General features: G+C 41.2%; 1 long non-coding RNA gene across 1 annotated transcript; it reads left to right on the forward strand.

Annotated features, from left to right (window-relative positions):
- The first annotated feature begins 660 nt into the window (after positions 1-660).
- Positions 661-24,716, forward strand: LOC139353329 (uncharacterized). Its single transcript, XR_011604559.1, has 3 exons — positions 661-803; positions 24,063-24,280; positions 24,381-24,716. It is a non-coding gene; the product is annotated as an uncharacterized lncRNA (long non-coding RNA).
- Positions 24,717-25,673: the final 957 nt, after the last annotated feature.

Below are 25,673 nucleotides of genomic sequence, written 5' to 3' on the forward strand. Positions count from 1 at the left end.
GGATGTTACTGCCCAAAATTTAATTTAGTCAATCGGTATCTTGTACTTCGCTTGCTTCGGTGTAAACATATTCTTGGCAATTATATTTCGTTTAAATGTATTAAAGTACACAAATGTTTTCCTTTGGAATTTCCAACAAGGTAAGTGGCAGGTAACAGGAAATTTTTTGTAAACTTTTAAAATAACAGTCCTAGCTAAAACATAGTTATGTAGCCGTTATGATTTTCCTGCCAATGTTTGTCAAAATCATTGTTTAACAATATTCAATCGACAAGTACCATTCAATAATCGACAATTAATTCTCAATCAAAGTGCAACATTCAGCATGCAACATGGTACTTGCAACATTCAAGAACCAACATGCAACTTGCAATTTGCTGAACTAAACAAATTACAATCACCAAGAAAAAATCAATATGCGACATGCAACAAACAATATGCAACAAACAACATGCAACAAACAATATGCAACATAAATTACGCAACTTACAACATAGAACATGTTAAATGGTAAAAATATAGTAATTGTAATATTATTTAAATTTCATAAAGGCCACGTCTTCGATTACACACAACAGGTGCCTATAATTCCCAATTGGTTCTAGCTTAAAATACATGCGCTAGGTGTCATGACAGACGAAATATCAGTTGACCGGATATTTTCGCGGGTGATCTAAGTAGTGCCAATGTTAGTGTGTGTGTGCTTGTGGATTGATTAGAACCCTACAATTATGGGAGATATGAGAGGATGTCGTCATATCGAAACTGGATTACAGGGTGCAGTGCATCGCGGATCTCACCAGGTATGTACCTTAAGCATTAATTAAATTTAATAAGTCCAATTAACTCTGATAGTCGAGGCCGTCGACCGTAGCGTTTTCCCTGGTTATATTTAAATTTCTATATTAAGTCAATAGAGTTTAAGCAGCCACTCTTACTCTCTTCTTATTCAGTGGGTCGCCATTAGGATTATGCATTCATTGGCTTATGCCAAAAGCCCACTTCAAGGCACTTAACTCTCATTTTCGCCGGGTGCTAATTAAGGTCAATGCTCTTCTCGTCCCACTCCCGAATTTTCCACGTAGCCAGCGAAACACACGCATTTCAATACTCGTTCTCCCAGGCTAATTAGGAAATCTGCCCACCCACCATCCTTGGAAAAGTCGCGTCAAATGCGAGTGGCATACGAATGGGAATCAGGAATGGAAATGCGTATTTCCCCAAAAAGAAAGAATTGGCGAAGAACACTTGCCTCTAATGCGTTGTGTGGTGGCATTTTCAAGGCAATCTGCAGGATGGGGATGCTCCGCATTGTTTTACTTGGCGACCCAGACAATTTCCGCTCGTAAAAGTGGTCCCACCTCGACTCCTGGCTCCTGGCTACTGGATCCCGGCTCCTGGCCACTGTAATTAATACCAAAATAATTGTATTTGGATAACACAAACGTAATCAAGATTAATTGAGTAACAGCAGGTAGTTTGCATAATTAGAGCGCAGACAGTGAACACCCCGTATGTCCGCCCGCTTTCCCGAAAGCATAATTTGCAATTTCAACTGTCTGCCCACGGAGCCCAAAACCAAAGACCCCCTTTACCCTACCCCCATGCCACGCCCCCAGCGGCAGGCTGGCTGGCTGGCTGTCTGTCTCGCTTGTGGCTCATGGGTTGGCAGGATCGGGTCCTGAGTCCTGGGTACTGGGTACTGGGCACTGGGTCCTGGGTCCTGGACCAGGGAAATCCACCTCCCCACATCGGTTCGCCTTTGAAATTGGACGAATTTTGGCTGCCCAATGTGGTTTTTCTTTTCGGTGAAAATTATTTAAAACCGGATAGGGACATTTTCCGAAAAACACAATTTAATTATCGTAATAAGAGGGGACTTTAGTGGGAACTTCCCATTATTTAAGGCCTTGTGACACCTGCTTGATTTTCGAATTGACTGGATACGTTTGATAAAGTCATGGCAACCTAGAAAAAAAAGGTGTACAGCCTAATAACATATTATGAATTTATTTAGAAAATCAAGTATATGACTGTTTAAAATAACTTCAGTCATTTAAAAATCCAGAAAGGTTCATTAGGCCTCCATGATAATAGACTAGGACTCATCAAGTTATTAACTTACTACTTAGTTTAACTAGTTTGTTTAACTTCAATTGGCATCAAAAATATTTTCTTTTAAATATGTATATCCAGCTAATAGTTTTAAAATATTTGTTATCGCACTTAAAAATTGGAAAGCCCTGTATAAACAAAGAAGTCGTACAGCTTAAGCAAAATAATAGTTGAAAAAGAGTCCATTTCATATTTTCCAGCCTTATGTTTTCTCACTTTTTTTTGTTTTTATATTTTTGTTCTCTATAAATCGACCCACCGTTGTGCAAATATATGCCTGTGAGTGGGAGTGTGTGTGAGCAAAGGGGGCACACAAATCATTTTCAGTTTGTACAATTTCTATGTCAACTTGTGTTGGCCTTTCTTTTCGTTTTTCGGCACTCCCACCGCCCACCGCCCACAAGTTCAGCTTGTTGTGCCACTTTTGTTTAGCCGGCTCACACACACGGACACACTTGCACACACACAATCGTTGTTGCTCGACTGCACTTCCGGCCTTTGGCTACACCTACACCTACACCTACACCGCCATTGACTGTTCAACCATGCAGCTGCATACAGGCAAACATATACATGTACATGGACAACGCACACACCTAGACACGCCCACACACACACACATGCAGTATCAGGTTCGCCGGCATATCCGGGCTTTATGCCAGGCAACGGACTTTCCTTCGGACAGTGGAATGGTGCTGAGAAAAGTCCTTGGATTTTTAAAACCTCTTTAAAATTGGTATTTTAAAGTATGCTACTATATATTTTTACACTCGAAAAATGCAGTTCCCTAAAATCATCATTAGGCAAATTTAAAAAAGTTTAATTTTTGTGGATTCTCTTAATAGAAAATAGAAAAAACAGCTAAATGAAAGGGTAATTTCTTTAATCATTGATGATAATTTGCTTTGCTAAAATTATGTTAGAAATGGTTTTAGGCGGATAATAGATCTTGAAGTCTTTTAGGCCATTTTAGGCCCCCTAAAAGTAGGCAATAGTTCTCCCCACTGTGCCTACCATGATTTCGTTTGGTTTCCTTCATTCTTTTTAAAGGGGCTCGCGGGGCAGGAGGTCCTGTCAGCTTTTTCAGCTTCAAACCATTGAAAAGTTCTCAGTTGCAACTGCAAATTATGTTGCCTGGTGCTGTTGATTGTTGCCACTGTTGCTGCTGTTGCTGCTGTTGCTGCTGACAGTGCCTGATAATGGCGTACAATGTTTATTTACTTGCTTTAACATTTTTGCTGCTGCTGTTCATTTTACTTTATTTTGCCCCTCGCCACGCCCCCACAGCCACTCGCCGCCCCCTGCGCTGCACATGCAACATGCTGACAATGAGACACTTGAGCATTTGGCGCCTGATTGCATGCCACACTCTTGCCCACTGCAGTCGGCACTGAGAGAAAATAAAGGTATATATCGTATTGCTTAAATTCTTAATTCAGAGGTTTTTATTATGGCTCGTTAATGATATTTATTTATTAATTTTTTAAATTTTAATATGCATGTATATGTGTTTAATTCATATACTTATTTTCTACTTATATATGAATTTCTTTAAAATGTCACTATATGAACATTTAATTTTTAAATCAAAAAAAGGAAAACAACAACGTTATAAGGCTTTATTTTATATCACATGTTGGGTTTATTTTGTTAAGTAACCCTTATTCTCGGCACTTCATTTTCTCCCAGTGTACACGGCTATGTGTGCTGGTGCTGCCATCTCCCTCGTGCGCAATGTTTGTTTGCTTTTTCGACTTTGACTTAACTTATTTGTTGCTCTTCCTGTTGCTGTTACTGTTATTATTGCTGCCCCTGTAGTTGTTGCAGTTGTCGCCGAGCACACATATACATACATCCCACCCACACACGCATGATGATGGTGCCGCCGCTCTTCCTCTTCCTCTGCTGTAAAGTGTCGTGTTGGATTTGCGTAATTTATGCTCTATTTGCCTTTCGGCTTCATTTCACTTTTTGCCGCTGCTCCTGCCACTTTTGCCCAAGTATTCGTATTCACAGCAGTCGGCGGCCCTCGCAGGACACACTAAGCTGCGTGGGCTTTTGGCTTTCGGCTAAGCCAACTGTCGACGACAAATCGAGGCCCCTACGCACGAGGATCGGGAGTTTCGGTTCGAGGACTTCTAGGGCTGAACAAATTATGGTATTTTTAATAAAATATCGTTTTAAATTCCTCTGTACATAAGAAATAGACAAACTTATGAGATCTGGCAATAAAAATCCTTCAAAATGTTAGAATTTCTTTTTTTTTACGTTTAAGAAACAATTATTTTTAATAAGTAAATTTACTATGTTCAACCAAAATGTTCCCTAAAAGTTGACAATTTTTCAAGATTTATTTCTAAAATTTAGAACAAATATTTTATTAAGTGTACAATGTACACTGTACATGCATAGATATTTAACAGTCATTCAATGGATTTTCCCATCTTAAACCTATAGGCTTTAAAACATTTCTTAATTTTTTTGAGGTACAGTTTCGACTTTTTAATGTTCTAAAATCCATAAAATACATTTATTTGTGCTCTCTGGTCATACCTAAGGATTTGTTTTTCTTCCAGAGGTTTTATCTTGCCTGATCCTGTGGAAATCCCGTCCAGCTGAGTGTAGCGCAGCCACCAGGACCACAACTTCGGAGTCCTGGCTACCTTTCTACCTTTCTACCTTTCTGGCCCGGACTTGGCTTCATTATTTTTATAGCATTGCTCAATATGAGAACTCAATAAATTCTAACTGGCGCAGTGTGGGGCATTTTCAACAGGCGATTAGTTTGCCAAGGTGCCAGGACTCTCTTTCAAGTCCCGAGTCCCGACTACCAAGTTCTGAGTCCTTGCTTGCGCAACAGTTGAGTGGGTTGGTGGCTGAGTGGGCTGACTGGGGTGGGTGGGTGTCTGAAAACCTAATAGGTTTTACATAGCACACACGTTGCAAATAAATCTAAATGCAACAGAGCCAGGAAACTTGGTGAAAAATCCTTTGGCAAATAAAATTTACATAGACCAAAAGGCCGGGCGAATTTTTTTCGATTCCTCTTTTCTTGGCTCGGCCCATGTGAATTTATTTGAAAATTTATTGAGTTTTCGTGTTAACCATGCATAATTAAGTTTTTCCAAGTGAAAAACTGGCTGGGCGTTGACTCTGCCCCTCTGTTTTCCCCGATTTGGCCCCGCTTCGCCCCGATTTTTCCCCGTTGTTCCCTGTCGACTTTGAGCTTGTTGTGGGCAGGGCCTTGAAGATAGGCTTTTGGCTTTATTTACGAGCCAAGTGCATGACTTTATCCAACCACCGTTCGCAGTGAAATTGTTGTTTATGCGTTTGCGGGGGGAGGAACTTGGATGTGGGTGGAAGAGGTGGTGCAAATCAAGTTATCCCCGGCTGTCTTGGCCTGGAATTATTATTCCTGATTGCATTTATTTGCTTTATTTCGTTGCCGGCAAGTTCATCTATAATGCATGCATGTCCTTCGAGCTCCCCATCCGCGATTTGGCCAGCCATCCTGGCTGTCTTCATCTCCTTTCTCCGTCTCTGGTGGCCTTTTTGCGTTTCTTAAGTGAAATGCATAAAAATCAAATAATTTTCCTGTTTTTCCATTCACCTTTCCTCCGCGCTCCTCCGACTGCTCACTTCGCATTTTATTTCTTTTACATTTTTCTTAAATATAAATACACACTTTGTGCTGTCTTCCAGGGGCGTAGATCAGGGGGGGTGGACTTTCCTGGAGACGGCATTCGAAATGTTGAAAGTAATTTCCCCGACTATGGTTGATATTCCCGCTGCTACGGCTCCTGTTTTTGCCTCAGCTTCAGTTTTCTGTTCCTGTTTCTGCTCTTTGTGTGCTTCAGCCTTAAACTATGCAACACATTTCCTTCAAGTAGCTTACAAAAGGATGCACTGCGGGATATCGGGATGTAATAGACTCAGAAAGGGCTTTAAGCGAGGAAAGTAAGAGCTGAACTTGTCCTTTTGAAATAAGTCATGTTTGATAATCATTTTTAATACCCTGTGGCATACTTTTAGACACCAAGCAAATCAAAATGGAGGTATATGGATTAAATGATTATGATATAAAGTAGTGTTATTAAATTGGTCGCTTTATATATATAGAATATTCGAGAACTATTTTTTCCTTTTTTTTTATTATTTTCTCTCAGTGCAGATGCTCGTCCTGTCCCAGAATTGCAGTCAAGGTAGAACGGGATGCCATACGAAGAGTCCTGGCCCCTTTGGCATGCAAGCCGATTTCAGCAGCAAAAGAGCACACACACACCCCCTGCGACCTAATAGAGTCGAAATTGAAGCTTAAGTTTCTTTTTTTGGGGGGAGCAGACGGCCAGGGTTCCCAAGGAGTCCGACAGAGGGCTCTTTCAGCTCAAAGGTACTCCTTCTCAAGATGTGGCGGCGTATGGAGCTTGCCATATGTTAAATGGTCCAAGAAGAAATTCGCTTCATACGTGTATTGCAACGAAATGAAAATCACAACTTTAATTTACCTATAATGGCCAAATTTAATATTTCAATATGAACTTAATGGTTTTTCCACGTTATTATTACCAGTGAAACGTTTTCCAAGCCCTAGCTAGCATTATCATAAAGAAAATAGAAACTGGTTGAGTACTCTTAACTGGAAAATAAATAAGTAAAATTGTTTGTCTTCGGTTACCAGTTCGTCTGACTGCCCTTCATTCTTTTAATGTTTTCATTCCGATTCGATTTCATTTCGGAGCGGAGGAGTGCTCAATCTTGTGCAATTTGTCAATTTGACAAACTATGACTGATAATTGAGTGCTCTGGGTATATATATAGAGTCTATTATATAGATATATATAGGGGGGGAAGTGAAGACTCCTTGGCTGTCTCTTTTGTGTCCCTTTCAATTTTGCGATTGCCATTCAATTCACAATTCATTTGCCTTGTTCTGTTTATTCTATTTTGGCATCCGGGCAATTCTCTGACCGGCTGACATTTTCCATTAAGTGGCCTTTTTGTGGGCTCATTTAGTAATTTCCCCCATTTCTCGTTTGCTCTTGTTTATCGCGCATTGAAATGCAAAATCGAATTGTTAAACTCTTTGGCCAACTATTTGTGTTTTTTCTCACACAACCTCGTCTTGGGGTGGCATAATTTTGCATCATTCGGGGCTTGGGTTTGTCACACAGCCAAATCGAAATGTTATTTATATGTCGTACGTGAGCTGCCTGCGAGCACTTCCGGTGGTTGTCAGGGGGAATGGGAGTCCCATTTCATATACCCTGCAGGTCGGAACTTTTGGAAATGGTTCCATCCCTGAAATGTTGTGGTGATAGTCACAGCAGTCACTGAAGTATTCCACAACTTGTGCAGTTTTTAAAAACAGTACTAAGGTGTTAAGATAACTATCATTGTGTTTTCATATTCATAATATTAATAATATATTTTAGTACAACATTTTGTGTTACATGCCTTAGCTTCGCTCGTAATGTAGGCCTTACCTTCTTTAGGATCTTTTCAATGGGCTTCAGAGAATGGTATAGTCGGGTCTCCCCGCCGTAGCCTTATCAATGGTTCGCTCTGCATTTGTGTTCCTGATTTCGCCTTCTGTGTTTCGCTTGATGACGACAAATGCGAGCGGAATGGCGACAACGTGCACGGCTTATCGCTGCCATGGTGAAGGGGTGGGGCTTTCGAGGGTTAAAGGCGGGCTTCGGGGGACCAAGAGCCCCCTTGAGGGGTCTTCTCGCAGCGGGGGCGGCGATGAGGTAAGTCTTTTGTTTGTGATAAGATTTTTACGTGTCTGCAAATTGGCCAGCGGCTGCCATGGCACCTTGCTCAATTATTGTTTTTCCCTCGCTTTCAGGTTGTCCTTCGGACACCTGGAGTTCCAGCAAGCCCGGCGTTCCTTTGACTTCCCGCCATTGTCTATCACAGCGTTGATTTAAACGCATCCGATGGAAGGGGGGAGACTGGCGACTCCACTACAACTATCATCATGCAGCCGACTGCCTTTCTATTATTTCAGCGGAATTGGTCCTTCTGCAGTGTGGAGCATGCTGATAAGCACGGAACGGAGTCAAGCGGGGTTTCCAATTACGGAACTTCCATGATTGAGCAGGGCCTGAAAGGTTTTGAGCCCGAAACCTTGTGGGTGTTGGCCTGCACTCCAGCAAAAACAGCATCCAGAGAATGAAATCTTTAAATGTTTAGTGACTGCAAAAGTAGACCCCAGCTTTATTCAAATTAACTTATGAGTGTTAAGACTTAATTATTGTCATTTTTAAAATGATATAAAACGCTTGGCAAGGATCTGCGATTCCATTCTATAGTAAGAAGTTCTGGTTTAGAACCAATACTTTTCTGTCCGTGTCTTATTAGACCTGGGAAAGCACATCGAAACGTCTGGAGAATCCCCTTTCAAATGTTGCCAATATGCCTGGCTGCGATTATGAAGTGCACTGGCTTATGAGGATGCCTCCATCCACTTATGGCCGGAACAATTTACCTGGCTGCCATTTAAGCTCTCTCTAGCTCGACTCCTGCCAGCTGAAGATTAGCAGTCACCAGCTGCATCCATACACTGGGCAAAATTGAAACTAACTTATATTTCAACGTACTTACTAAATATTAAAAAGGTTTTTAAAGATTACTCTAAAAACCATAATTAGATTAAAGTTAAGATTAGTTATGATTCAAACAATTGTTTTCGCAATCATTAGTCAATGAAAATGGCATTAATTGCTGGAAATTCTTGGAGTTTTTCCTTGTGTGCAAACTGCTCTTCCAACTGCATTGTTTTGCAGCGGAGGCAGTAAAAAGAGTCAAGTTATTGATGCGGGGATTTCCCTATATTTTCTTCTTTTTTTTTGGCTGCTGACACCTCCGCAGTGGCTGCACCACTTTTCACCGCTGCACCGCCAAAGTTTTCACTTTTCTTCTGCGGTTCCTGGGGCCATTCTTTGGATCGGTTCGCTGTGCCGCAATGTTTGAGCTCTGAGTGCATAATAAATATGCAAACTTTGTGGCTGCTCAAACATTTTTTTAGGGGGTGGTGTGCTCTTATCAATGGGCCCGAAATCCAAGCAAACAACCGAAAGAAAAACGGCTTGGTGTTGGCCACGTGGCTGCCACTTGGCTTTTGCCCTCTCAGCCAGTCACAATGGCAACTGCGTGGGGAGGGGAGGGGGAGGGACATACACCAACCACCCACCACCCACCGCCCCCTGGTGATGTTGCCATTTCTATTTCTATTTTCCAGCTTGCACTTCATCGTCAACGGGCCATCAATGGCAACGTGTCGCATTACTCAACATGGCTACGTGACTTAAATGCCATGGCGCCACTGCCATTTTGCGGTGTCCTGCCCCCCCTTTTGGGTTTGCCACGCCCCCGCCTATGCCCATGCCCGTCCTGATCCCCTCCAGTAGCCAAGACACAAAACCTTCGCCACATTACGTAATGAATGGAAGCGCCTCTCGACTGCTTATGCAAACAACAAAAAATAGGGAATATTAAGCATAGAATCGTACGCAATTGCGGTCTTGCTAATAGGAATAAATATAATATTCTTTGAGGTAATTATAATCTACAAGATAATTATATATATATATATATTTCTGATTTTAGATCTTTCTAGAACCAATGTTTTACTGTTTAATTTGAATGGAAATATCCTTCAAAACGATTTATATTTCTCGTCAAAGATTGTTTAACATTGGAGAAGAGTTAAAAAAGTGGTACATTTTTAATTTGGTTTAAAGCCAAGGGCTTAGATTTTGGGATAGTTTCGGTTTTAGCTAAGAAATCTTAAATACCCTGCCCTATTTTTCCCCTCAGCTGCATCTATGTATTATTCTGGGCAGGGCAATTGTAAAGAAGATGGGCACGTGACGGAGCAAAGGTTCTCTCAAACAAAAACCCAATGAAATAAAAACTAATTATAATCAATTATCAATTATGACGAGAGTCAGAGCGATGGCAGCGTGAAAGGAATGTGATATTGATATAAAATAAAGTTGTCAGTTTAAATGATCCTGAACGTAACAAAATCTCGAGTGACTTTAGTTTATTCCCCCCTTTTTTTGTAATAAAGAAATAATAGTGCAGTATTTTCATACTTTTCAAAAAACACAAGGGCAGTTTTAATTCATCGGTATCTTTTTTAGGGACCAGTTGTATTTTTGCCATCTCTAACCCGAATTTCTCACTCCATATTGTCTGCACAACTTTCACACAATTTTCATTGCACACTTTTCGGCTTGACACACGCAGCTGTTGCTCAAGTTTTTGGAAACCGGAGGGAAAGCGGAGGGAAAGTGGGGAGGCAGCATGACTATGAGACAGTTTGCTTGGTTTGCTCTATAACTAATCTCGTTTATCACGATTGTCGTGTCACGCTCGCGTCATTTGACCCACACATCCACAACCTCTTGAGCTGGCTTTCACGTACAAGGATGCTTTTCCTCTGCCCCATTTCCCATTTTCCGCTTTTCCCCCTTTTCCCCCTTTTCCGCCGCCGGAGCTCTGCCGCCGGCCAAGTCTGGTGCGAGTTGCAGTTGTGTTGACCATGTGTGACTTGGCCAACGGCTTCGTACCACGTTCATTGTCATTGTCAACATCTTGCGGCCAACGGCGGCACGTAGCCTGTGGACCACCCACTTTCACCCACTTGCCGCCCCCTGAGGACCACACCACCCACTCTAACCGCAATTTGCATTGGCTGCTGTCAAACGCAGCCAGGCGACTGCCAATTTATGAATGGGCCAACCAGGCAACCCTTGACCCCTGCAATATTTTATCCATTTTTTAAGCACAATAAAAATTGAATTAAATATAAATCAAAACCTCTCGCCGGCCGCTGCAAACAATAACCAAAGCAGTGGCTCTGAAAAGAAGAAATCGACAGGATGTGAACGGGAAAGTGGGAGGAAAAGATAGCCTATCTGAAGGATGAAAAGTATATGTGTATCTGATAAATATGGTTAAATAAATGTATTTCCGGCTTAAAGCCTCTAAAAGATGGAACTCCCACCAGAACTGTTCTTATCTTATGGTTTGTGGACCTGAGTGGATAATTCTCGAGATCGAATAGCACTTATTTGGGATACATTGTAATTATAAATATAATAATAATATTTGCTTTAAGAATATAACTTTTATGTATCAGGTATCATTATTTACTGTACTTTATAAACAATGGCATTACTTCAACCGCAGCTGCACACAAATTTTAAAGAGTGTCAAGTGCTGGAAAACTTTTGCGAATACTATAATACCTTATGTGGGGGTATCAAAATTTGGGGGGCTTGGGGAGAGAGGGGGGAATTGGGTTTTTCGGGGCGCCGCCATTAACTGGGGCCGTGGAAAGTTTTCAACTTTTCGCAACCGCAAAAATTGCCACATGGTTTTGCGCACGGTTGTCTCCGTTTGAGTGTGTGTGTGGGTGTGTGTGGGTGTGGGTGGGCTGACCATGCCACGCCCAGCGGCTGGGCCGTACGCCTTCCGGTTCGGCGCGACTCTTCAAATTGGCCACAAAAACCAAAAAGTGCCAAAAACGTTTGCAGGCAACAACGAGAACAACAAAGGCAGCAACACCAGCGAAATGCAACAAAATTGTTGCCACTCGTTGAACAAGTGCCGCGCCCCACTGACTCCGCCCCTTCCGCCCCTTTCCGCCCACTTAGCCACAAACCCCTCAGCGACGAGTCTGTTTTTTTGTTGTTTTTATTGAACTCACTGGCGGCAGGCGACAAAAAACTACGAAAGCAATTGCTTTTTGTCTCTTTTCCCCCTACCCACCGCCAGCCACGCCCCCTTCGGTGGACTGACCCCGCTCCGAAATAAATATCCCTACCATATGTATGTATTTGTATGTGCATACACATGTATGTGTATTTAAAGGACCGAAGTGGGCTCAAAACGTGATTTAATTTAATCACAAGTGCTCGGCACACATATACCGACTAGGCCGTCACCTTTTATTTCTTATGCAATAAATCATCATAATAATAACTCATCATTAAGAGAAAAAGTTAAGGTAAATATTTTAACCAAATGTGGCATACAAACCATAACTGAAACACACTTAGAAATGGTAATGTTTGGATACCTATATTTTTAAGAAATTCCCTAACCAACTTTTGATACGAATCAAATGAGAATTATACCAAAATCTTATTAATGTATGTTATTATTTATTCTCCTTCTATGAATTTTAAATGTTTTAATTAAAATACATTTATAAGGTTTCGAAAGGCCTAATAAGTGTATATATATCTACAATTTTTAAGAAATTTATTAGCACAGTATTAAAGAATTAAAACAATTGGCACTATGCGTTCCTAATAAATTTATTAAAATATTTAAAAGAGTTGTATTCAAATAAACCTTTGAGCACCTATACGTTTACGTGATATTTTTTTATGCACCTCGTATTGCTTCTTATTTTAATATTTTTTTGGCTTTTCAACTTATATTTAACAGTCCTTGCATTTTTCCCGCTGATGGGAGGTCAGGAATAATCGAATAATCGATATATCCGCATCCAGAACACTTTGCTTCCGACTCGTGTGCAGTTGTGTGCGTAACTGCGAGTGTGTGTGAGTGTGCGCCTGTGTGTGTGTCGGTGAACGCACTTGCAACGGCTGCACTGCAAATGCGTTTCAATGAGCACCAGCAGCCACCGCCATGGATCCTGCACAGAGAGAAATTCTACTCAATTTATTATTATTTATTTATTATTTTATTGGGAACAGAAGTGAAAGTTGATAACAATAGCAATATAGTTAAATGATTAAACAACTCAAATACATTTCTTCTTTATTTCTTTCTGTTTGTTTCTGTTGTAGACCTGGCGAACACCCAATAAAATACCTTTTTCAAATTAAACACTTTTTCCTGCAGTGCAAAACTGCAACTGAAAAGGGGTTGGAGAGGGAGGGAACATGAGCCGGGAGTCTGCAGGCAAAGCTTTGTGTAAAAGTCATATCCATTGCGTGTTTTTGTCGCGTTTTTTCAAGCGTGCTGTAATTTTTTTATGTCCCCTCGTCGAGCTCAGTGAATCTCCAGACCCCCTCCCCAAATGCCCCGCCCCACCCCGCCCATGTTGTGTGCGGCTAGACGCATAAATATTCTGATTTGGCAAAAATTATATGCCCGTACGTGCAGCGCGGAGAACCGACCGATTCAGACAGTGGGCCCAGGCAGGCCCAATAATGTTGCGAATTGGTAGAGCTTTGGGCTGCCAGGACTGGCAGGATCCCGGGGACAAGGACTCCCAGGACAACTCCAAGCTGGAGCTCGAGTTCTCGCCCGCTGCTTTATGACAGCGCATATTTTACAAATGGGCCAAAAGCCTGTTGCATAAATTTAGCACAACACAAAGTCGTCGCGGCCAGTCCTTGAAAAAGTCCTCGCCTTTAAGCCGTCCCGTGGAGCAGGCCCACGATGGGATTCATTTGCATGTTTCACTGCCAGGACTCTGCTGTTCCAGGCCCCCACTCTATTTTCCTAGAATTTTAAAATGGGCCCCACTCGGCTTTTTCCGCGGTTCGTTGGGTGTCCGCGTTGTCGTCTTATCGCTGCCCTCATTGCCGCTGTCGGCCTGACGTCTTTTCTATTTTTCGGCGGTTAGGGTTTCCAGGGGGTGGTTGGGGGGTGGCAAAGTTGCGAAGTATGGGGCCTTTATCTTCAGCCGGGCCTGGCCCACAATGGGATGATATATGAGCTAGAGTTGGCGTGCATCCTCTAAACGGGCTTTTCTGGCAATTCGAAATGCCCCATCCATATATCGATTATTTTTGGGTCTATCAATAATAGTTTCCAACAGGAATTTGAAAAGAATTTAAATAGCTTCTAAGACAACAGTGCGTATGAGTAATAGTCAGAAGAAACCTTTCCATTATCTAATTTGTTTCAAGAACTTCAATATCTTCTTCTTCTATTCTCAATATATAGAACAAACAATATGCAATGAAGGAGAACACTGCGTATGAGTAATACTAAGAATAACACACTTGGAATTTCCGTTCATTTACATTTTAGGATCTATAAAGACAGTAAGGCTTATATAAGCAAAATTTCTTGCTCCACTTTAATCGATTTTCAGATGACTTTCTGCTCTGCTTTGGCCAGACCAAAAATGTAAATGGTCGCAATCCTTAATATTTTATTGTCGCTAGTCCCGCGTCCCAGATTTCAGATTCGAAGTTCCTGCCCCTCGAGAAGGCGTCTTCTGCATTATTAATAATTTTTTAGATCTTCAAAGTTGCGCCAAAGATTTTCTATTTCGCTTGGTCCTTGGTCGTTTCCCCCTCGTTTTGCTGTGATTTATTTGGCTCGATGATTTATGTCGGTCGAGCGAGTTGCTGTCCCTTTAGCACCCCTTCCCCATCCCCTTCCTTTAGATCCCTTTTTGCAGCACTCTTTGTCTCTTTCTTGATGGGTCATCTGCACGAGGGGCGCTTAATAACTTTTGGCACTTGTTAAATATTTACAAGCCAAGCGGGTTTTATTGCGGCTGTGTTTGTTGTCTTAGGCCATCTCAATCCTGGCTAATCTAGTGTCTCTGCCTCGCTTTTGGTTAGGAAACATGTGCCTTTGCTTAAGGAATGTGTTCCAAAAGGCTTCTAGTTAACCTTCTTGTTTTATTTATTTATTATTATATATATATTGTTTATATAAATGCTCTTTGTGCAGTTGAGAAATGTAGAACTATACTGAGATGAATTACAAAATGACTGTAAATAAAATAAGCATAATTCTGCATTACGATTTATGTACAGTTCAGATTTCGGAAGTAATCAAGTTTTCAAGAAGGTTTTATCCGAACATCTACAAAACGGGTTTGTTCAAGTGCACTTCTTGAGGATTTTTTAATGGGTTAAATAACCTTTTATAGGTAATCTCAATGGGATGTCGGGTCGTTGGCTCGCAACAAAAGAGACAACAAACATGGGCGGCGGGTAGATGGTGTGGAAGGGGAAGAGAGGCAGCCACTTGCGCGCGTGTCAGCGTCAGTTACAAAGTCCCCGCCCTGCTACTCCCCCTTTACACACACACACGCCCAACCCCCACCCCCCACAACGCTTTAGTTGTGTCTGCGCTTCCGCCATTGTCGCGCTTATCAACAGCATAATTTGTCTTGGCGTGTGGCGCAGTCACTCCGAGTCACACTGAAAGAAATTTATCAGTGCGTTGTGGTTTTTTCTACAGGTTGGAAACCACATTAAGAGGCGTGCGAAGGTTCTAGAAACAGAATCACATATTTTACAGCATACTTTTAGGCAAACTTTTAAAGTGATTTTGAATCTCTAGAGATTTTTGATTTACAATGTTCATATATTTTTATTGGGTGCATTCATGTTAGTGTGTTATACCTTTATAAAAATATATTAGAGTGTGGCCAAAACACATCTCTCTTTTGCACTGCACTGTCTCCGTCGCACTCCCTATATAGCCATCTCGCTCTGGCTCGTCTTACGCCAAAATTGTTGTTTTTCTCACGCTTCTCCGGGTTTTCCCCTCTGCCCTCCTGGAATTCTAGCAGCCAAACTGGAGTTTTCCCCATACGCTCGAGCGGTAGCGATGTCATGTCTATGGCTTTCTCCTCGTCTCCGGCTTTTGGCCATGGATTTGAGACATCCCCTGGCCCCTAGCCCCTTTTCCCACGGCACTGTGTCTCCACATTACATACGCAAATTGGCAGCTTGCTGGTTTTTGTTAGTTTCAGTTGGCCAAAGCAATTGCGACTTCTTTGCCGACACTTTTGATGGGTTTATGCGGGATGTAGCGAGGGTTTGGCGGCAACTTGTGCACTCCCACCACACCGAGTACATCCCCATTTGTGGGACCACGACTACTGGGAGGCAAGTAGATGTGGATCCCAGTTATAAGCATAATCTAAACAAATTGATCGAGTTGTCGCGAGTCAAGCAAGGACAGGGAAAACTTGTTAGGCAACTGAACTTCGGGTTCGGTGGGAGTTTGGAGGTTGGCAGTGCTTAAAGTTGGATTATTGAAGAAATGGCAGCTCAATCCTCCATTAAACATTGGTTAAATCACCATCGTTGTCCTCTGAGTTTCTTTTCGTGGGTAAAGTATGTTGTAAATAAAAATATAGTGTGGTCAAACGCCATATTGGAAAGTGCCGATAGTGTTGAAAAGGGCTTTCTGCTGGGTGGGTTCTTAAATGCCGTCTTTTATGGCCATTAATAGCAGATTTGTGCCCACTTAGTTTTATTGAAGGCCCTGTGAGATGATAATGTTCGCTTTTGGCCTTCTTCCTGTTTCATTCTTTCTCTTTTCCCCGCTGTTGCTCTCTCTTTCTGTTTGATTGCCGCCCTCTCTTTCGCTCTGCCACTGAGTTGACTTTGTTGTTTGCTTGCTTAAGCAATGAGTGCCTTGGCTTCCATATATCTCTGGTGATATCTTCTATCTCTGCCACGTAGCATCCATACCCCGCCCCCCGGTTTTCCACCACCGCCCTCTCATTTTCCAGCCAGGGGGGGAGCCCCCTCGCCCCTTTGCCCCTTTGCCACCGTGGAACGTGTAATTTCCTTTCAAGTTTGGTGTCGGACTGGCAATTTGGTTGATTGCTTAATCGCATCACGATGCCGTCGTTGCGAAATCAGCTCACTGCCATTTCCCGACGCCACGCCCCCCGCCTAACACTTTTCCGCCCACCTAAGCCCCCTCACACACACACACACACACACACAGACAGATACAAACACGAGCGCATCTATACAAAAGATGTCGCGTATAATTTAATGACTTTGTATGCCTTGAATTTTAATGACAACAACAGAACAGAACAGGGCAGAACAGGAGTCCCCCCGTCCCTTGTCTATATCCTGGCTGAAAGGATAATGGATCAAGTGGAGGCGGCAGGCAAACAACAAGCGACACCACAAATTGCAACAGACCAAAGAACGGTCACTGAGAAAAATGCACTAGTATATAGATGTGTGAAAATGTAATTTTAATTTAATCTAAATTTAAACAAAAAAATCTAGGATTTTATACAAGAAAGCCTATACTAACTATAAGAATAAACTTTAAAATTAAATAGCTACCATAACGTAAAATTCAAGATACTTAAGACTAAAAGTTATAAATATTGGTATGAAAGAACTAAAAAAAAGAAAAAAAAAAAGAAAAGGTGAAGTTCATATATATAAAAAAAAAATAAAAGTAATGGGCTAGTGCTAGGAACTTCAGTTTCAAAATGGAAAAGGATCTTTAAAAGGGGGACTTCGAAAATAAGTAAAGTGGCCATTTGCTTTGCCCAGTGCAGCAGCAGGAGCGGCAGCTCAAGTTGAAGATGAAGACCAAGATGCAGGACTCGAGCGGAAAGTCTAGTGGGTGGTTGGGTGTTTTGTGGGTGGCAGTGGGTCAGTGGCGGAGTGAAAAGGGGGGGGGGGAGGGGGGATGAAAGTAGAACTAGCTGAGCGGCAAACATTGCCATGCATGACACTGACTCCCGTTGTGTAGACAACGGGATTTGTTTTGTTTGCAGCACCGATCTGACCAAGTCCTTTCCACCATCTAACCAATCCCCCTTCCCCCGCCGCTCTTTCATTCCATCCCCCGGCGACTCCCTTTCACGAGTGGCAAAGATTTATGGCTTTATTTGTTCATGGTCCTCGCCCCGAATCCCCCTACCCCAACTATATGTCCCTCTGTGTTAGTGTTATTTTTTATGTGGACATCGCGATGCGACTCAAAATGCGCAATGGACATGGACGGCACAAGAAAATGGATGGCGCAAAGGGGGCCTTGGGTGGCATTGGGGACCGATAATAACCCCCTGAAGAGATGGAACTAGAAAAGCGCACAGTTCAAAGGAATGTTCAGATGGTCTGCAATTTCATAGTTTACATTAAGTGCTATAAGAACAGAAGTCAAGGATATTAATTGTAAGATTGTAAGAATGTTTATAAAGATTTGATTCCATCTGTGATCTATCAAATTTTTATTGTTGATAGCATACATCTAGGACTAGCTAAAAACTATATGTTTGTTGTATTGCTTGAAAAATTAATATATTATAGGGGCTTATTAAAAAAATACTTACTTAAAATATGGTATTTACTCAATATTAATAAAACATAAATACAAATAAATATTTAAATAAATAAATATCGAATAATGAAGAAGTAGGCATTCTAGAATTTAAGACCGAAGTAGTTAATTTCCGAGATCGTTTTGAGCCACGGACTTAAACTCGATACAGACACACACAGAGATGCAGGACATTCCCTCGACCTCCGCTTCCGGGTTTTCCTCTTGTTTTCTTTTCTTTTCCGCTCTCCACTCTTTTCCTTTTGCTGTTTGGCTGCTTTGACTTTTAGCCCGGCGCTCGCTTCCTGTTTATTGACTTGTCTCTCAATTAAGTTAGAAACACCCACCAACCGCACACTAACAAGCCCCCACACACACAGGCACACACACACACGCAGGGCGGGAAAAATGTCGGATGACATTGCGTAGCCGTGTCCTTTTCCTGCCCGTTGTCTCTGTACGGATTTTTCCTTGTTTTTCCTCCTTTTTTTTTGTGTTTTCTTCTCTTTTTTCCTCGCAGCGTTTCCAATCTCAATTAATTTGCTCATAAATTTGTTGCCAACTTGCCGGCAGCCCGCCCCTTAACCCCCCTAACCCCCTTCGCCCCCTTAACCCTCCACTGCCCGCCAAACTCCAATGATGGTCAGACTGCCTTGAGAGTTGTCCCTGTCGCTGCTCGTTGTCCTTGTTGCTTTTGCTTTATGTCCTGGCAACTTATTTTAGTACCCTGTACCACAAGTAGTTGCACAAGATTAGAGGTGTTCGGGAAACAGTTCGATATTATAAGGGTTGGCCAGGAAAAATGGAATAACTTTATAGATATGATCACTTTATTTTCTTTTTCTTTCTAATTAAAAATAATTGTTTTTTCCATGCCATTCGAGATTTTTTTGCAACTTTTACATAATAAAAATGGTACCGGTCATGTATGTTGGTTTAGAATTGCAATCTGTGTATGCCACTTCTATCTTTATAGTTCTTAATTTCTAGATATAACAACCAATCTGTAAGCTTATTTAAGCAAGCTTTGAGTAACTTAGAAAAATGGGTATTCTTTAGGCCAAAGCCAAGGCCAGCTTGACTGCAATTTTTTTCCTCTTCTTCAATTCGAAGGACAATTCTGCTTTATTTTTCCTGTTCTCCTTTTTTATTGTAATGCCATCTTATCTGCCTCGGCTTCTTCTTCTTCAGCTCGGTTGATGTATTTGCCTTGGTTTGCTTTTGGGGCTTTCCCCGACTTTCCCCGGCTTTTCCTTCGCTTTCCCTGATGGCCTTGTTTTTTAGCCTTTCTTTTATGTATTTTAATTTATGCTCGGCTTCTGTCCTGTTTTTTATATGCCCCGGCCAACGTTGATTTCTATCTATTGAGATTGAGACAACATTCTACTTAAGGACAAGGAAAATAATGGCAAAGTGGGGGAAAATGTCGTTTTTATGGCGCTTAATTAACTTGGCTACCATTTTCTAATTGCTTTTGCTGTCTGATTGACTTTTGTTTATTTATTGTGATTAGAAAATTGCCTTAACAGCAGCGGTGACCGCAGTAAAAAGGTTTTCCTTTGCTTTTAAGGGGTGAATTTTTCCGACGGCCAAAAAAGGTTTGGCGGTCGTGGGGACATATTTGCTGCTCCATCCGGATTACGGATGACTTTGAGTAGCGCTAATGATCGCACAACCCCCAAAAAAACCAAGAAAATATTTTTCTCCATTCCGGGCTCTTTGTTTCAGCTCCTTTGGCTTTTACTTTCCACTGACTTTGAAATGCGCAGATTTATTGCGACAATTTGTTTAATGACAGGCATTTATTTTGATGGCGCCATTCCGCATGTGGGATGTGTGTGCAAAGGGTTCCCGGTTCCTCATAGACATCTAATGAGTGTGGGTCCCTCTTCCTTGGTCCCTTTCCCCCCGTTGCCACTGACAATTTAATTATTTTAAGCCTCGCATCCTTCTTCACACCCCTCGCTGTGTGCGAGTCCTGCGGATGAAGACATCCAAAGTAACCAAAGTTTTTCCACGAGTCACTCTCCTCGGGCTGAAAGTTTTGATTCTTCTCCGGGGATTTTCCGGCGAAAGAGTAGATGGAGGAATTATTAAAATAAAGACATTAAGTGCTCTATTCTATTTAGTGGTTGTAAGCAGAAGAATTTAAAATAGTATATAAATGCCAGTTTCATCAAATAATAATGTATAGAGAAATATATTATCTGGTTATATCTCATTTAATTAGAGCAATTCAAAATAGAATTTTAGGACTAATAATTGAAACATAAGAAGAAAAGATTAAGGAAGAATTATAAGAATATATTTAATTAAGGGATATCTAAGTAGTATTTAAAGCTGGAGGTTGTACTACTTTTCTGCTGAAAGGGTAGATGGAGTAACTATTGAACAATTTAATGATGATAGATGAGCATAAGAATACTTTCCTCTTTAATAAGCAGAAGCAGCATTTAAAGCAAGGCAACATTATGCACATTATTTATTCAACAACAAACCACTAGTTCATATTTTAACAGAAGTGGAATAACATCCAATTAGGTCCTTTTCCTTGGCATCAATTCAGTCCCCTTTAAAAACTCCTACCAACTCCATCGTATTCCTTATCCAGGGAAAATTAGCCAGATATCATTTGCACAGCCTTCGCCTGTCAGGATCCTACGAAAGAGGGGTTGTGCATAAGGGTTCTTGGTCCTTTTTGTGTTCTGAGCTGCTAAGCAGGCGGCCATGTAGGGGAAACTCTGCTTATTTGTAAACGATCAATCATGCAGTGCAAATGTGATGACACCCAAGGGGGCGGGGGCGGGGGCTGGGCGTTTGGTTCTGGGGGCGTGGCGTCTTTATGTCCTTCACATCCAACCCGCAGCGACAATTTATGCGGGGTACGAAAGGGCCGTATAAGGCGCATATAATGATATATATATGGTTCTTTTTACACAACTGAATGTAATAACGAGCAGGCGCTTGGGGCAGGAGCTAAAAAGAAGCAACACTTAACGAAAATATATACACTATAAGCTATAAGTTATAAAAATAACAACCTTAAAATAGGCAATTTCATGGGTTTAATAATAAATACTATTATTATGCGTGTTACTAAAACAGTTATAAATAACTTTTCAAATACAATGCTCAGCAAATCAAAGGAAACATATATTTTTTATGGGTTGTAGGTTTCTGGTTGGAACTTATTATTCCGATTTCCCCTTTGCCTTATTCAAGTGTATAAGAAAAGGGGGCGTGGGTAAGACTTGAGGTGGGCAAAAGGGGGTGGGGCGAAGCAGGACAGCCAAACAACTGAACAACCAACAACCGACAACGACGATAGTTGTGGCACATATGAAGACAAGGGTCTGTCAAATACAAGTTTCTGGCGTGGCCCAAAGCCCACGCCCCCTTTCGCAGTCATCGCCACCCCCTTTTGGGCGCAAAAAAAGCAATGTGAAAAAATGGAACCAAGAAAAATTGAAGATGTTTTTAAAGCCGGCACACAGACAATATTGGCAGACTGGGGTTGGCCAAGGGGGGTGGTATTTTTCTGGGGGGTGCGGGGTCAAGGGGTGGCAACAATATAAGAAGACACACACACACACGCACACTTCTGCCTTAAATTGACAGTACACAAAACTGTCAAAAGCAGCAGCTGGAAAAAGGGAGGGGGTGGCGAAAATTCTGCGAAATATATGCGCGTGTTTGAGGTTGAAATATTTTTTTAAGGACCCCCTCTAAACTCTTATGGTTTTAACAACTTAAAGTATAAGCAAGGGCTTGCCCTAAAAAAATGAATATTTAGTTAAAGCCCATTTAGAATATATACATAAGAAATAAAAACGTAGATCATTTTTTTATTAACAATAAATGCAAGCAAAAGCGTCTCTTACAATATCTATGGTTTTCTCAGCCAAAAATCGTAGAAAGAAAGTGAGCTGATGGGTTGAGAAAGTCTTGGTGGAGAATCCTCGAGCAGCGGCAATTCTTCGGATTCGAGATTCGAAAGCGTCGCTGGGCGAAAGACAAACATTTGCGTTACTCTGCCAACTAGGCAGAAACTTGTTGGAGCACACGCACAGCGAACAAATGAAGTTGCTAACACAGACACCACCCCCTCTACCACCCACTTCCGTAGACGACAGCCACTTTTTTGGCAAACAAATGCGAAAACAACGACAAACTACGCAAAAAAGTATGCTATACAAATATGCGATGTGCGCTTCCTGCCTGTCTGTGTGTGTACGGCCCTCGGTGTGTGTGCCTAGTTGGGGGAGTGTGTGTGTGCGGTTGAGTGTTTACATATATTATGGCCAGGATGGAAGGCAAGGCAGCCAATGCGTTTTAGAACGCCACATTAACTACACAACGTTTTGGGGCCATCCGAGAAACCCATCTACACGGAGAGAACTTGCCTATAAAAACAAAAGAACCTCAAAATTCCAACTCCCTTTTTTCAGCAACAAATGCAGTATTTTGGCCGACGTTTGGCGAAATAAGGTCAGAATAAGGAATACAATACCTCGTTGAGTTCGTAATTTAATTTCCAATCGATTGACAGTAAACCCTGGAAACTTTATTTTTTGACCATTTTTCACAAAAATAGATGACCCCTTATGAAAAATGCGAAAATTGCTCAAAAAATAAATTTTCCCAAAAGTGATGGAAATCGTTAGCCCAAATTGTAAGCTGCTCAAGACAGTCAGTCTTTCTTCTGTGCGTCTCGTTTTGACCAAGTTACGACTAGAAAACCGACAAAAATATGGGTGTTTTTGTCTGAAATCCTATGACCTATTTTTCAATCAAAAACATAGGTATTTTGGCAATTATCTTGCGAATTAAGGTCGGAATAAGGAGTGCCATACCTCGTTGAGCTCGTAATTTAATTTCCAATCAATTGACATTAAAACCTGGAAACTTTATTTTTTGACCATTTTTCGCAAAAATAGATGATGTAACCCCTTATAAAAAATGCGAAAATTGCTAAAAAAAAAAATTGTTCCAAAAGTGATGGAAATCGTTAGCCCAGGTTGAAAGCTGCTCAAGACAGTCAGTATTTCTTCTGTGCGCCTTGTTTTGACCAAGTTACGATTAGAAAACCGACAAAAATATGGGTGTTTTGTCTGAAATCCTATTACCTATTTTTCAACCAAAAAAACAGGTATTTTGCCAATCATCTAGCGAATTAAGGTCGGAATAAGGAATGCCATACCTCGTTGAGCTCGTAATTTAATTTCCAATCGATTGACATTAAAACCTGGAAACTTTATTTTTTGACCATTTTTCACAAAAATAGATGATGTAACCCCTTACAAAAATGCGAAAATTGCTCAAAAAAAAAATTGTTCCAAAAGTGATGGAAATCGTTAGCCCAGGCTGTAAGCTGCTCAAGACAGTCAGTCTTTCTTCTGTGCGCCTCGTTTTGACCAAGTTACGATTAGAAAACCGACAAAAATATGGGTGATTTTGTCTGAAATCCTATTACCTATTTTTCAATTAGAAACATAGGTATTTTGGCAATTATCTTGCGAATTAAGGTCGGAATAAGGAATGCCACACCTCGTTGAGCTCGTAATTTAATTTCCAATCGATTGGCATTGAAACCTGGAAACTTTAATTTTTGGCCAATTTTCGCAAAAATAGATGATGTAACCCCTTATAAAAAATGCGAAAATTGCTCGAAAAATACATTTTCCCAAAAGTGATGGAAATCCTTAAGGGATGTTTATGTTTGAAATTCGACTCTTTTATAAGGTTAGCTGTGCGCCTAATTTACAATTAAATAGAGGCAAAAAATTTTTTTTTTTTTAATAATACATATTTTTTGATATGGCAAATGTTCCAAATAGATTTTTTGTATTAAATATAAAACAGGTAATATAACTAAAAGGGTAATAACCTTTTTTTCTCAGTTTACAAAAAGGGCGCACGACGAACAGAAGGACAAGTGATAAAAACTCACAAGGCAACAGCAAAATGGTCGTCATCGTCAACATCGTTGCTTTTCGTAAGCAAAACAAGCTAAAAAAAATATGAACAAAAAAAGAGCAAAACAGACAATGGATATTCTTAAAAGCTCGGCAAGGTCGACTGCCAAATGATCTAACAGTCCAGGCAGACCTCAGAAATGGTAATAATGAAGACTTTTAATTCAAAAACATTTTATCATTATTTGTGGGAGAACACGTATAAATGAAGGCAAACTATATTTTTGTTATGTAATCACCTAGGAGTCGTGGTTGCCCTGGGCTAAGGAATATGGATAATCTGGCAGCTCTCACCTCGAGGCGAGTGTCCTAAATGGTTCACGTCAGTGGCAGGCGAAGGGCCAAGTGGAGCAACTAATATTCCGTAATTCCACCTCCCAACTAGGCTCCTTCATGTCCTCGGAGTCCCCGGAGTCCTCGGAGTCCTCGGAACCGCCGTCCTCATCCTGGGGCCGAGTCGGCGAGTCTTGGCTGGCAAATGTTTATGATGCCATAGACGCTCGATGTCTGGCAGCGGATTTGGCTCATGACCAGCTCAGCCACTCCCCCACTCCCCCTTTCTTGTCCTTTATCCCGGAGCCAGTGGTGAGTAGCTAAACCATATACATCATGTAATAAATATTCATATATTTATAAGACCCTTCACAACTAGTTATGTTCTTTAGTTTTTAATAAGTGTTTTTATAAGCAATTAAAAAACCTCACACGTACCCCAGTTACCATCCAATATGGTCATCTCCTAAATAAAGCATAAAATACTTTAAAATATTAAAGCTGCTCAATACCCCTCAATATAAAATATTATGACAGTAATCGAACTTCTTAAAGAAACTAACTTTTATCAAAAAATTATTACACTAGTTGAGTTTGAAAAGCAAAGATGCATATTAAAGAAATAACAAAAATTGTCTTTTCCTACATTTTTAAAATGCTTCTTCCTTTAAATAAATAAAGTTCATATTAATATTTTCCTTCCCAAAATAAAAAGATAAAATAGTCAAGATGACAGATCTGATGTGCATCGCATTTTTATGCCGGCATTTCGCAATTTAGCCAGCTCTGCTCCTGTCGCTTCCTTTCGCTTTTCTTTGCCTGCATGGAAATTCAAATTCTTATATCCCACCCCCGCTTTTCCAGCCCGCTTTCGACCCCCTCCCTTGTGTACTTTTATTCTGCCATTTGCCATTTGCTGTTCAGCATTCACCATTTGCCGGTTGCCCATTTTTGTTAACGTAATGATGCGTTATGCTCAGACAGCTTAGCCATGGATGCGTTTTTGAGGGGGTTTCGGGGGGAGTTGACCCTATAGGGGGGTGCGGGGGCGTGTCAAGCGGTTTGCTGAGTTTGCTTTTAATTTCCGTTTGATTTGCGCCACTCCCACGCTCTGGAAGCTGGAAAAAGTTTGGGGGCGTTAATGAGGGAGCAAAGGAAAACTTTGGCTGCATGTCATACACACACCGTGAATGTGCATGTGTGCACAGGGAAAAATTAACAAAAACATCAGCAATTATTTTATAACATGCCTGGCATTTAAAA

Source organism: Drosophila suzukii, chromosome X (genome assembly GCF_043229965.1).
Source record: "Drosophila suzukii chromosome X, CBGP_Dsuzu_IsoJpt1.0, whole genome shotgun sequence".
Lineage (NCBI taxonomy): Eukaryota > Metazoa > Arthropoda > Insecta > Diptera > Drosophilidae > Drosophila > Drosophila suzukii.